At 44.4% G+C, this 14,707-nt stretch overlaps 1 protein-coding gene and 1 pseudogene across 2 annotated transcripts in view; one reads left to right on the plus strand and one right to left on the minus strand.

Annotated features, from left to right (window-relative positions):
* Window positions 1-14,707, plus strand: part of Ikzf3 (IKAROS family zinc finger 3) — a 90,212-nt gene that overhangs the window by 35,326 nt on the left and 40,179 nt on the right. The window lies entirely within an intron of this gene.
* LOC127693394 (40S ribosomal protein S13-like) lies at window positions 10,535-11,001 on the minus strand (annotated as a pseudogene).

The following is a 14,707-nucleotide window of genomic DNA, read 5'->3' on the forward strand; positions in this document are numbered from 1 at the left end:
TGCCTCCTCCATGCTGGAATAAAGGTATGTGCCACCATGCCCAGCAGCTCACCTCCCTGTGAAATGGTGTGCCTCAGCTGGATTGAAATGCACAATGAATGAAAAGGTCAGAATTATGTTTGCAGAGTGGTCATTAGTATGTAAGGATAATTGTTGGTTCTCTCTTCTTGATGGCTAGTTGGAGCTGTCATCTGACTGATCTTGAGTAGTAGTAGAAACAGCCCGCTCAAGCATCTGATGACTGTGTCCTAGCCACCTCTCTGAATAAAAAAGATATTGGAATCCTCTTTTTAGATCTGAAATGCCAGCAAGATGTTGTGAGGAGACAGAGTCATGGTGGGCATTCTTAGTCAAGAACACAGTGGTTAAAGTCACACTGAGCTAGTGTGACCCTAAATCTCATGACCAGTTAAGGTCACACTGGGCTAGTGTGACCCTAAATCCCATGGCTGGTGAGGTCACACCGGGCTAGTAGTGTGGCCCTAACTCCCATGGCCGGTGAGGTCACACTGGGCTAGTGTGATCCTAACTCCCATGGCCAGTGAGGTCACACTGGGCTAGTGTGGTCCTAACTCCCATGGCCAGTGAGGTCACACTGGGCTAGTGTGGTCCTAACTCCCATGGCCAGTAAGGTCACACTGGGCTAGTGTGGTCCTAACTCCCATGACCAGTGAGGTCACACTGGGCTAGTGTGGTCCTAACTCCCATGGCCAGTGAGGTCACACTTGGCTAGTGTGACCCTAACTCCCATGGCCAGTGAGGTCACACTGGGCTAATGTGGTCCTAACTCCCATGGCCGGTGAGGTCACACTGGGCTAGTGTGACCCTAACTCCCATGGCTAGCATCTTTGTATTCAGAAAAAGGAAGTGACATAGAAAAGAAAGTCCTGGATCCCTCAGATGGGGTGAGGGGCTGGGTCTAGATGAGGCAGGGAGGACCTGGGCATAGTCATGGAGACAAAACTGTAATCAGGATAGATTAGGTTCAATTAAAACAAATCTATTTGCCAGGCGGTGGTGGCGCACGCCTTTAATCCCAGCACTTGGGAGGCAGAGGCAGAGACAGGTAGATTTCTGAGTTCCAGGACAGCCTGGTCTACAGAGTGAGTTCCAGGACAGCCAGGGCTAACACAGAGAATCCCTGTCTCGAAAAACCACCAAAAAAAAAAATCTATTTTCACAAAGAGTGGGGGGAGAAAAAATTTAAAAGCAGCACATACCTATAATCTTACCACTTAGGAAGCAGAAGCCGGAGGATCGAGAGTTCAAGGCTAGCCTTGACAGCAAAATAAGTTTGAGGCCACTCTGGACTGTGTTGTAAGATCCTTTCTCAACAAAACAAAACAAAACAAAACAAAACAAAACAAAACAAAACAAAACAAAACAAAACAAAACAAAAGCAAACATTAAGTGGGAAGGTTGATCTGGGCTTGTAAGCTCCAAGGTCTCAGCCCAGGGATGCTTGGCCTTATCACTTTGGGCCCATGACAAGATAATTATGGCAGCGAGGCTCTTCACTTCGTGGTTGTCAAGAAGCAAAAAGAGGGAGAGGAAGGAGCTAGGACCCTATTAAACCCTTCAAGGATTCCCCAGTTTCCCATTTCCTCTCAGTGATACCAACAGCTCAGCAACTACATTTTGAAGCTCTGGGTCTTGTGTGTGTGTGTGTGTGTGGGGGACATTTTGGTTCCTAACTATAACAGTGGCTGACAGAGACTGCAAAACCCCAGTAAGACAGGAAATGCAGGACACCGATGGCCTAACTCAGCATCCCTAAAATTTCAAAGATGGAAAATAATTCTATTGGTAAATGTACGTAGACTGGTGCCCTCATAACAGGCACGCTCATGGCGGACTCCTTCAGTCTCCTGTATGGGAAATGGAGATGTTAAGAATCTGGTTCCAGATCTAGGACCAAAGGAAGAACTGGGGGCTCCATCATGGCCTTTCCACCTCGTTGGGAGGTTGCGCCGTTGCTTCATGGTCTCTACCCAAGGTACCCTGGGCATGCTGAAGTCAAATGTGGGCCTGTTCTAACCCTAGTTTTCAGAGACTTTTATTGTTTGAGGGAGTCAATTTTTTCCCCCTTCACCATGCAGATCCAGAGATTGAACTCAGGTCCTCAGGCTTGGTAGGAAGCACCCTTGCCTGCTGAGCCATCTCTGTGGCCCCTCAGTGTAGCTATTTAGGTCTTGTCTGGTTCCAAGAGAAGATTTAAACTTGATACTTTGTTGAAAGGTCTTAAATACTTTCTATGGTGGCACCTTGAACAGAATAGTTTAAGATAAAGATGGGAACTTGGAAAGTTAGCTATAAAAAAAAAATCATCTTTTCTTACTCATCAAACATAGCTCTGCCAAGTGATGGTGGCATATGCCTTTAATCCCAGCACTTGGGAGGCAGAGGCAGGGGGATTTCTGAGTTCGAGGCCAGCCTGGTCTACAGAGTGAGTTCCAGTACAGCCAGGGCTACACAGAGAAACCCTGTCTCAAAAAACCAAAAACAGAAGACAAAAAACAAAAAACAAAACAAAAAAAAATCCCAAAAAACAAAAACAACAAAAAATGGCAACAACAACAACAACAAAAAGAAAACATAGCTGCATGCCTCAGGAGCGTTCCATAGCACAGTTTCCCATCTGGAGTGGGGAAGGACTGGAAGGAGCCTCCAGCTGCAGTTGAGGCCAGCCTGTAACTCATGGTGTAACAAAAGTTAGCTTCTACTTGCGGCTCAGGCTCAGGTTCCCAAGTGCTAAGATTACGGGCCCATGGCACATACAGCTGACATCAGTGGCGAAGTCTTGATCCTTTTTGATGTCTATGATCATCTGGTGCTTATAAGAATCATTAACACAAGCTACTTTGATGCTGCCGAGGGAAAAAGAGCAAGCCACCTTTGCGGCTTATGGATGCTAATTATTCTGTATGTCAGTGTGTGGGAGGGGGTGGTTGGAACAGCTGGGAGAGACCAAGTCAGCTTTGCCTCTGTTCACCAAAGCTCCAGCGAGCGGTATCACTCAATGCACACAAATATCTGCCTTGAAAGGAAGTGCCACGTCTTATCAAAATATTACATCTTGTGAGCCCAGAGCACGGCCCCCTGCTCATGGGATGCAGGAGTTATCTCACAACATCAGCAGTGTGCCCTGCAGAAATTCACTCCTTCTGTATGTGTTGTGATGGGCAGAGACTTACAGCTTCCCCCCCCCCCCCGCCCTCCCCCCCCCAGTGTCAATTTGTGGTTGTGTTAGATAAAACCAAGACACGTCTCTCCTTGAATCTTCTTGGCAAAAACAAAAGCATCTCTGAGTTTTCTTTCTTTTCTTTCTTTCTTTTTCTTTTCTTTCTTTTCTTTCTTTCTTTCTTTCTTTCCTTCCTCCTTCCATCCTTTCTTTCTTTCCTTCTTTCTTTTTTCCTTCCTTTCCCTCTCTCTTTCCCCTCTTTCTTTCTTTTTCTTTCTTTCTTTCCTTCTTTCCTTTTTCCTTCCTTCCTTCCTCTCTCTCCTTCCCCCTCTTTCTTTCTTTCTTTCTTTCTTTCTTTCTTTCTTTCTTTCTTTCTTTCTTTCTTTCTTCCTTCCTTCTTTTCCTTTCCTTCCTTCCTTTCTTCTGTCCTCCTTCCTTCTATCCTTTCTTTCTTTCCTTCTTTTTTTCCTTCCTTTCTCTCTCTTTCCCCTCTTTCTTTTTTCTTTCTTTCCTTCTTTCCTTTTTCCTTCCTTCCTTCCTCTCTCTCCTTCCCCCTCTTTCTTTCTTTCTTTCTTTCTTTCTTTCTTTCTTTCTTCCTTCCTTCTTTTCCTTTCCTTCCTTCCTTTCTTCTGTCCTCCTTCCTTCTATCCTTTCTTTCTTTCCTTCTTTTTTTCCTTCCTTTCTCTCTCTTTCCCCTCTTTCTTTTTTCTTTCTTTCTTTCCTTCTTTCCTTTTTCCTTCCTTCCTTCCCCTCTCTCCTTCTCCTTTCTTTCTTTCTTTCTTTCTTTCTTTCTTTCTTCTGTCCCCTTCCTTCTTTTTTTCCTTCCTTCCTTTCTCCTTTCCCTCTTTCTTTCTCTCTTTCTTTCTTTCTTTCTTTCCTTCCTCCTTCCATCCTTTCTTTCTTTCCTTCTTTCTTTTTTCTTTCCTTTCCCTCTCTCCTTCCCCCTCTTTCTTTCTTTCTTTCTTTCTTTCTTTCTTTCTTTCTTTCTTTCTTTCTTTCTTTCTTTCTTTCTTTCTTCTTTTCTTTCTTTTCTTCTTTCCTTCTTTCACCAACCCACGAAAGCACAGTTAAGTTAAAGGAATGTTATCTACAGAAGAATAAACCGTTGAAAGGGTTAAAAGAACAGACATCAACCTGCTGTTTCTAGGGCTCCTTGGGGAGACCGCTGTCTCTTCACCGTGGCCTCTGTGGTATGGCAGCACTGGCATCTCTTCTTGGTCAGGCTGATGGACACATGACGCCTGCAGCAGCATGCATGTCACAGCAGCGGCTCCTGCCAAGTGAATTCTGTGCTCAGATGAAGTTTGGCATTAGCTAGGGACACTGGTCCATGATGGCACTCTGAGCAGTTTGCCACCATGTGAGGAAACCCTGCTGAGGGACAGAGGGGATCCCGGCAGTGTGCCAGAGCCAGCATATAAGTCACTTGTGAAATCTTCAGGAATTTTGTGACCTGGCAGGCTTTGCATTGGTCAGCTTGAAACTGACTGTGGTGGAGTATTTATAGCACCGAAATCAATGATCTGCAGGGAAGCCTTTCCCCACCCCATCACCAGCTCACTGCTAGACTAGGATCTGAACACACTCCTACCTGACTCCTCTTACGCTGCGTGTGTGTGTGTGTGTGCCTGTTATTTCTTTTTTTAAAAAAAAATATTTATTTGTTATATATGAATACAGTGTAGTTGTCTTCAGACACACCAGAAGAGGGCGTCAGATCTCATTACAGATGATTGTGAACCACCATGTAGTGGCTGGGATTTGAACTCAGGACCTTTGGAAGAGCAGTCAGCGCTCTTAACCACTGAGCCATCTCTCCAGCCCCTGGGGCTGTTATTTCTAATTATTGCAAAGAACAATGATGTGAGAGACAAGATCTCTCTACTAACATAGCAAGTAGGATGAAGAACTTATGACGTGTAGAGGAGTTTATTGTGGAGTTAATGAATATAGTCTGTGTTGTATGTACTGTCACAAAAGGCATAAAGCTAGAACAGAGACATTCAGCCTAGGCACAGCTGTCATGAGGCACGCTTCACTTAAAAATCTCTAAAGACTCACATGGCAGCTACTGTCTACCCCACTCCCATGGGATAAGGGAGATCAGCACCACGTAATAGCTCCATTCTGACTATCTATACAGTTTTATGACAGAGAGCTACTGCAAGTTATCATGCTCTAAAGAATTGTTCTCCTTCTCTTTCTCCTCCTCCCCCCCCTTCCTCCTCCCCTTCCTCCTCCTCTGCCTCCTCTTCTTCAAAAGGAAGGTCCTAGTCTAGCTTAGTATTTATTATGTTATCTAAGCTGACCTCAAACTTAGAGTGATCCTCCTGCCTCAGCCTCCCAAGGGCTGGAACTATAGACACATGCCATGAACCTATTTGTGTTCTTTAATATCAGCGTTCTGGGTAGACAGTAAATGTCCATGTTTATTACTTTCATTTCTGCCTTTCCATCCATCTACCCATCCATCCATCCATCTACCCATTCATCTATCTATCATCCATCCATCCATCTACCCATCAATCCACCCATCCATCCATTTGTTTATCCATCCATCCACCCATTCATCTCTTCATCCATCCATTGATCCACCCATCCATCATACATCTACCCTTTCATCTATCAATCTATCCCTCATCCATCCACCTATCCATCCATCCATCCCCCACCTATTCGTCTATCATCCATCCACTCATCCATCTATCCATCCATCCACCTATCCATCCATCCATCCCCCACCTATTCGTCTATCATCCATCCACTCATCCATCTATCCATCCATCCACCTATTCATCCATCCATCCACCCACCTGTTCATCTGTTTATTCATTCCAGCATTGTCCACAAGTGCTCACTAGACAATTGTTCACTCTAGTGACGAACAGGTAAAGACATCTTGGTGATGTGATTTGGAGGTTGGGGGAGTGAACCTTAGCCCTTGAGCCATTTTTCTGGCCAGACAATATGATCTTTGTTAGCAATGATCTTCAAACCTTGGTGGGTGAGAATGGTTTTAAGAGAATTAATTTCTAGGTTCTTGGTTTCAGTGTGTTCTTTTACTGAAACTAGTCTTACAGAAGTTGATATTATCCTTTCCCAACAAGCCTATTCCAAACTCATAAAAGAAAGGCTCACCTTTTATCATCATTAAGATGACAACTTCCATGGTGACTATCTATCTTTTTGGATATCAAGAGCATTCAAGAATCAAAGGCAGGGGAGTGTGAGTTTGAGGCTATCCTTGGCTACATAGCAAATTTCAGTCCAGCCTGAAGATCAGAAAGACAAATTTCTTAATAAAGAAAAGAGAGAGATTGCTAATTATTTCCATTTGTATGCTTGCTAATTACTAAATTAGAACTATAGCTATATTTAATTAATTTCATGCTAATTGTTGTCATGATAATATGATGAAGAAAAGCATTGAGCATACCTACAAACCTTATAATTGTGATCTGTTGAAACAGAAGGATCACTGTGAGTCAAGGCCAGCCTGGGCTACATAGTGAGTTCTAGGACAGCCAGGACTAAACAGAGAGGCCCTGCCTTAAAAATAATAAAAAATAAAAATACAAAATTCAATACATAGGGTTTTTTTTTTTTTACATGTGGCACCTCATTGCAACAAAAAAAATAAATGAAAGTTATTTTTATCATGTAAATTTGTTGAGGAAATGTACACCAAGATGTTTCTAGTGTGTTGGTACAGAGCATTAGAGGTTACAGCTCGTAAGAGCAGAACATAGGATAAGATTTTATTGGGAAAGCAAACTGGAAATAGAGCTCATGGGGAAATTCTATTTTTTTTCCTGAGACAAGGTTTCTCTGTGTAGTCCTGCCCATCCTGGAACTCACTCTGTAGAACAGGCTGGCCTCCAACTCAGAGATCCTCCTGCCTCTGCCTTTCCAGTGCTGGAATTAAAAGGTGCATGCCACCACTGCCCAGCTTCCTATATATATATATATATATATATATATATATATATATATATATATATATATATATATATATTTTAAAAGCTTATTTATATGATTGTCAATTTATGATGGGATAAACCTCATAACTAACACTGCTGTTCACTCATATCTTTTTACATCTATTAATTCATTTATTATGTGTGGTCAGAAGGTACCTTGCTGGGGCTGACTCTCTTTCCACCATGTGGCCGCCAAGGATCGAAACTCAGCGTTGGCAGCAAACCCCTCTTCACCCACTGAGCTATCTCACCAGCCTGGATACTTTTTAAAAAAGATGTCGTAACAGCTCCATCTGTAGCCAATAGGATCCCTGAATAGCTATGGAGGTGACCCATCACAGACTCATAAGTTTACTTAAGAAACAGACATTTTGCAATTTTTTTTTTTTGTAGCTCAGTTTTGAGATTCTCAAAAGTAAATGTTGTAAGTGACAAAATTGACATATGCAGAACCTCCAGCGTTTAAGACAGAAATGTTTCTGGTTTTGTTTAAGAGCTTTAAGAGTAAACTATGATAAAAAATTGTAAATGTTAACCTAGTGCCCTCTTAATTAAGTATAAGGCAGTATAATATTTTCAATTTCTTCTAAGGGTACTTGTGAAAAACTGAATGCCAAACCACTGTTTGTACAAAGCACAGTGTAGAGACACCTTTCACTGAAGCCTGAGCTGATTTCAAGGTCTCGGGCAGAAATCTTCAGCCTTATACATCAGGGTTTGAGAACGATCTCTCAGTAGCAAGGTATGTTCCGTGCTGATAGGTATGTGTACATGATAGGCCCACAGCACAGAGACGATTAGCAAGGTCTGCCCAAAGTATGTAAAGTCTTAAGGCTCATTTTGAAAAATTATTTCTTTTATGTGTATGTGTGTGCCTAAGTGTGTATGTGTGCAGATGCCCATGGACGCCAGAGCGGGAATGTCAGATCTCCTGGAACAAGGGTTTCAAGCAATTATGGGATCCTGATGTGGGTGCTGCCGCTGAACCCTGGTCCTCTGGAAGAGCAGAGAATGTTCTTACTTAATGAATCGTCTCTCCAATGATTCTTGACTTCAATGTTTTTTTTTTAATGATAATTTTGTGTTTGTAGTTCCAACATAAACAATCTTGTTTTCTTCTGAGTTAGGGAAAAATATATGCTAATTGTGAAAAATCACGAGATAGGTCCAGATAGACCCAACCTCTTCCTTCCTTTCCTCCTTCCTTTCCTCCTTCCCTCTTTCCTTCCCTCCTTCCTTCCTTCCCTCTCTCCCCCTTCCTTCCTTTCCTCCTTCCTTCCTATTCTCCTTCCTTCCTATTCTCCTTCCTTCCTTTCCTCCTTCCTTCCTTTCCTCCTTCCCTCCTTCCTTCCCTCCTTCCTTCCCTCCTTCCTTCCCTCATTCCTTCCCTCCTTCCCTGCTTCCTTCCTTCCTTCTTTTCCCCCCTTAGTGTTGGGAATTGAACCCAGGTCCTTGCTCAGGTCTTGTAGGCATTTGACCCCTGAGCGACATTCCTAGCCTGGCCCCTTCTCTTCTACAGTCCCCGAATCTACCCCAGGACCATCTTTAATTTTTATCTCTTGCTCATAAGACTGCTTGTTTTTCTTGATTTTGATGGAGGAATGTTTTGAGTGCTTTATCCATACAAAAATGATGGATGGAAATTAGGAAAACAATTTTTAAATAGTCAGCCTCCCTGGACTCTTTGGATAGGTGGTCTTTTCTAGCATTTAAGTGATGGTGCAGCAACAGGTTGACAGAGTATTCCAGTTCAGAGTTAGCAAAATTACATTTAGAAGTGCCGGTCTAATTTCTAGGGCTTTGGATTTTCAAGCATCTCCACACAGCAGAATGAATATAGATGTCAGAGCCAGGCCTGAAGGAGGACCCTAGTAATCCAGCCCTTGGTGAATAACCTTCAAACACCAATAAACAAGATTAACTGGGTTTAACATGTGACCTTTCTCGTTTTGACTGGTAAGCACAGATGTTTTCTCATTTAGCCGCTGAGTTGAAATCTCCCCTCGCTGGCTGCAGTTGGAGCTCTATTTGAGGTTGCAGGAATGAAGGTCTTGAAAACTATACTCCTCAGCTAGTGATGCTGTCTAAACAGTAACATATGGACACCCACAGTTTAATAATTAAAAATAATGTGTGACCTTACCCATAATAAATTTGTTAATTATGTCAACTGCAGAAGTAAAAAATGGGACCATGACAGATATTTCGCTATTTTTGTTGGTCTGGTGGCATTAAAGACAGTGACAAGATTTGTTAGAGGCAGCCTTTCCACACCTGCGCCTGCGGAGGGAGAAATCCCAGCCAAGCTTTTGTTACCCTTTGGTATTCCTCAAGGAAGTGCAGAGAAAATACGAAAGGCTTTGATTAGATTCTCAAGTCATGCTAGGCCTGTGGCCACTCCTATCCACCAAACCACGAGCGAACTGTGTGTCCTTTAGGACCCCTTTATTGCTTGAATCCCAGAACCGTCTCTGGCATTTTTATGTGACCTGTCCCTTACCCTGTCAACTTGCTCTTCAGGTCCTTCAGGCTGCTCTAGTTCTCTTTCTGAGGCCTTGGAGAAAACATAACTATTTTCTTCTTTTGTCTTATGAGAGCACTAAGCCATTATCCTTGGATGTGTGTGAGGACTTCCCCACGCCCTTCTGCTGCCTCAGATGCCAGGGATATAACCATTAATTAACAGTCATAGTCTAACGAAGCCCACTAAATTATTAAGGAAGCAGAGAGCCAGCAAGTTGCTGGGCAAAATCTGCGGCCCGTGGACTCTGGCACAATTTAGTAGGAGGTTCCATATCTGTCTGGAGTTGATAATAACTCAACCCAGGAGAGTCCTGTCGGCTCTCAGAGTAGATTGCTTCAGTCTATTTTCCTATTGCCCAACAAAGGGGTGTGCTCTGTGGTTTTTAACCAGGTATACATTTATTGAAAACCACAGGAAATCAGTTATAGAGAAACAAAAAGAGTTAAGAGTTGAGTTCTGGGCCTTTGGGTCTCATCCCGAAGCTTTTCATAGGGAATGAGAAGCCGACCTTGCCCCTTTACGACGCTCACTATCAAGGCAGCAGGCTATCCGATTAGCTTTCTTTCTTTCTCTTTCCTTCCTTCCTTCCTTCCTTCCTTCCTTCCTTCCTTCCTTCCTTCCTCCCTCCCTCCCTCCTTCCCTCCCTCCCTCCCTCCCTCCCTCCTTCCTTCCTTCCTTCCTTCCCTCCCTCCCTCCCTCCCTCCCTCCTTCCCTCCCTCCCTCCCTCCCTCCCTCCCTCCCTCCTTCCTTCCTTCCTTCCCTCCCTCCCTCCCTCCTTCCTTCCTTCCCTCCCTCCCTCCCTCCCTCCCTCCTTCCTTCCTTTCTTTCTTTTTTTTACTAAAAGTGATTTTATTGCTTGTGCACACAACAGCACTTATGCACTAGAGCAGAGGCTGTGGACAACTCGTATTTCCAATTAGGTGGGAGCATTCGCTTAGCCGTTTAGTATCGAGCCAACTGGTGACTCAGAATCAGGTGGAATTTAGCATCCTTATCCTTTCTGTTCCTCTCAAGGTGCTTTCAGACAGCAACTGCTTTCTTAATCAAATGGTAGAGATCCTCAGGGAGATCAGGGGCAAGCCCTTTGGACTTAAGGATTCTCAAGATCTTACTTCCAGTCACAAAACGGACCTGTGCCACACCATGCTAGTCCCTCAGGACCACACCTATTTGCGAGGGAGTCAGGCCTTTCTTGGCCAATTCGTAAAGCTGTTCTTTCACGTGGTCAGCTGTCGACTTCAGTCACATGGGGATGCTAGGATGTAGATGTAGGGCAGTGCAGACTGGGACAGGCCCTTCCTGGGAGTGTGCATACGACCTATGATGGCGGAGGTCTGGCAGCAAAGAGGTTAGCTTTCTTTAGCCATATTGATCTATTTTTTAATTCATTCATTTATTTGTTATTTACTGTTGTGGGAGGAAGCATGCCACATTGTGTGGAGGCCGAGCTGGCTCCCCACTCCCACCTTTACCTAGATTCTGGGGATGGAACTCAGATTGCTAGGTGCATGTAGCGAGCACCTTTGTTGGGGGAGCTGTCTTACTAGCCCAAGATTTCTTTTTTGAAGCAGTCTTTGGTTACTTATAATTTATCTTGTCTGATGTGTTCAGTGGCTGTTCTTTAGGTGAACTTAGCGTTATATAACTGCCACCATGTTTTAAGCCATGTCTGCCCCTCAAAGGCTCCCTCGTTCATGTTGTGCAGCTAACCGTCACTTTACCCAGAGCCCCAGGAAGCCACTAATCTGAACTGCATCTCTGTAGGGCCACCATTTCTGGACTTCCACGCGAATGGAATCATACAAATTGTTATCTTTTACTCCTGCCTCCTTCTTCTCAAAACTAATGTTTTGGAAGTTTATCTGTGTTGGTGTAGCAACCACGAGTTTGCTTCTTTTTTAATTTAGTATTTTATCTTAATCAAGCTAGCCTTGAACTCGTGATCTACCCTCCTCGGACTCCTGAGTGCTGGGGTTAAAGCCACACACCATCCTTCCTGGCCTCGTTCTGCTCTGTTTTATATCTGAGTGGGAGTCCATTGTTGATGCAATCCATTTTGCTCAGTTCACACACTGATAAGCAAAATGTCCCTACAAACATTATTATATAGGCTCACGTGAGCGTATGCTTTCATCTCAAGCAGTTATTTAAGAGTGGAATTCCAGGGTTGTTTGGGATATTTATGTTTAATTTTATAGGGAACTGCCTATATTGGGTACCAAATGATGGGTAAGAAATTACCACAAGCCAGGATCACTGGGAGACAATGCAAATGGGTTGTCTCAGAAGTATAGATGTAGCATCGCTGGGTCCTCTGCTTCACGGGCGCTCCCAAGATTCTGATGGAGACACTGACCTGAACTGTCATCCTGTCATCTCCTCTGAACACTTGACAAGAGAAGAGACAACCCCAAACTCACCAATGATCATGGTCAGGAGTTAGTCTTAACAGATGCTAGACCAAAGGCCCCATTCCTCCCCATCCCACCCCCACTCCCACACACCCCACACACCACACCACACACACACACACACACACCCTCAGCTTGGCCAGGCACTGGCTCCAACTCCTTGCCACTTGCCACTTGAGCTATCCAGCTTACCTACTGGAGAATCACAAAGCATCAGGATGGGAGGGAAAGCAAGATCCAAGTCTCCATCTTATATAACCTAAGCACAGAAATGACACCTCCAACCACTTCTGCCAACTGGGAGGCATTCAGGAGGCCACTTGCCAAATGGCTTTTCCAAATGGCCACACCATTTTCCATTCCCACCATCCATACACGTGAGGGTTATGCTTTCCTTGTGTCCCTGTGTGTCTTTTTAACTTAATCTCTCCAGTGGGTGTGAAGAGGCATCTTGTCATCTTAACTGCATTTCTCTAACAAACAATGATAACTATTATCATTGGCCAATTGTTCATTTGTACAATCAATTAACTGGGATACCAATGCAGACATCCTGTGTGCTCTTTAAAATCTATTATGATAGTGCTAGCAGCTGAATCTAAGGTCTTGAACATGCCAGGCTAACACTCTAATCTTGAGTTATAGTTCTTTTTTAAAAATATTTATTTATTTTATATATGTGAGTACACTGTCCCTGTCTTCAGACACACCAGAAGATGGCATCAGATCCCATTACAGATGGTTGTGAGTCACCATGTGGTTGCTGGAAATTGACCTCAGGACCTCTGGAAGAGCATTCAGTGCTCTTAACCACTGAACCATCTTGTCTCCAGCCCTTGAGTTACAGTTCTATCCACTTGTGTGCCTTCAACTGGGCCGTTGATCTTATTATTGAATTATGAGATACTTCTTGTTTGTGAATCAGGATTTTAGTATCATATCTAAGAAATCTTTGTCTAAATCAAGGTCATGAGTATACCACATGTTAACAATTACACTTGGTCTGTGCAATATCATGATGAATTTCATTACTGTAAAAACCCTGTGAGGTATAGATTTTATCACTGCACAAATGAGAAAATTCACAGAAGTCAAATTCTCATTAAAGTCATAGGCTGGTTAGTGTGAGGCATTGGATTGTAGTTTCAGTTGGAAAAAAAACAGAGTTAGATTCCATATTGTCATTGTCCTGTCAGTCCCTGCTTTCTTCTTTGACTATGAAAAGTCTGTCGACTTTATTAGGGATCACTAGGAATTTCCATACGACAGAGAGAGGATGTGGGCTCAGGTCACCGGGCAGCCTCTGCTCTGGTCTCCTTCTGTGGGGCAGCATTCCCTCCACAGTCTCTGGGAGAGCTGGGACATCGCTTCGCTTGCAGTCCTCCGGCGTGTGACTCAGCAACTGTTAAGCAGTTGTGCTCCTGACTCTAGGGATGAACAGTCCCAGTGACAAGATGGCGTATTCCCTGGTGTGCGTTAATGGCGCACATTCACCTAGAAGACAGCAGAGCCCCTCCTGCTTACTTATGGTCTCATCTCATTAACGGGATGTCAGGAGGGGAAGGGTGGACAGAAAGGAGGGCCGGAAGTTCAAGTGCTGTGGTACAGATGGTCAGCTCTAGACGCTTTCTTTACACGCGTTTTATTTCAATTAATTTAATATTAAAAGGAAAAGAATCTCTGAGATTTTTCATCTCTGCCTTCTCTTCCCCTCCCCCGATAGCCCCTCATGTGCTTTGGGTTTGATTGCTGCACCTTCGCTTAGAACAATTGATTGGTTTTCCTCTCTGCTAATGTGCTCGCTTTAGGCAAAGCTACAATCTGTGCAATTTTTAAAAAACACCATCAACCCTAATTTTGTACTCCAGGCAAAGAGCAGAATGATCATTCATCTTCTTCCCCTCTCACCTCCGTTCCTCGCTCCTTCCTGTTGGCTTGGTAAGCAGTCCCAGGCCCGCACCAAGCCCAGCAGTCACCGTTGAAGGTACAAGGAGGACAATCTGCCGCTGGCTGCTGGGAGAGGAACACGAACATGCTCAGCCATGACTCCAGCATTCTGGAGGCCGAGCAGGGCAGTCATGAGTTCCAGGACAGCCTGAGCTTCAAGGCAAAACCCTGTGAAGGGTTGGGGGTGGATGTGTCGAGTTCAGATAGAGGTCAGCTTGTCCCACATGTACAACACTCCAGGTTGATCCCCCAGCGCTGCACCGACTGCATGAGGTGTCACATTCCTAGAATCCACCCCCACCCCCTCACACACACCCCACCTCCTCACACACAGACACACACACACCTAGCTGAGGAAGTGGAAGCAGGAGGATTAGAAACTCAAGGTCACCCTAGCCACATGATCGAAAGCTGGATGTGGGCTCAGGTCACCGGGCAGCCTCTGCTCTGGTCTCCTTCTGTGGGGCAGCATTCCCTCCACAGTCTCTGGGAGAGCTGGGACATCGCTTCGCTTGCAGTCCTCCGGCGTGTGACTCAGCAACTGTTAAGCAGTTGCTGGGGATGGGGAGATCTAAAAGTGGGATGCTATTGTGGTATTCTGTTGAGCGTGAAGCAAGTGTAGAAGGCTAAGATGTGACTAACTGTGTCGCTGGGCTCAGCAGGG

The sequence above is a fragment of the Apodemus sylvaticus genome, chromosome 10 (assembly GCF_947179515.1).
Source record: "Apodemus sylvaticus chromosome 10, mApoSyl1.1, whole genome shotgun sequence".
Classification (NCBI taxonomy): Eukaryota; Metazoa; Chordata; class Mammalia; order Rodentia; family Muridae; genus Apodemus; species Apodemus sylvaticus.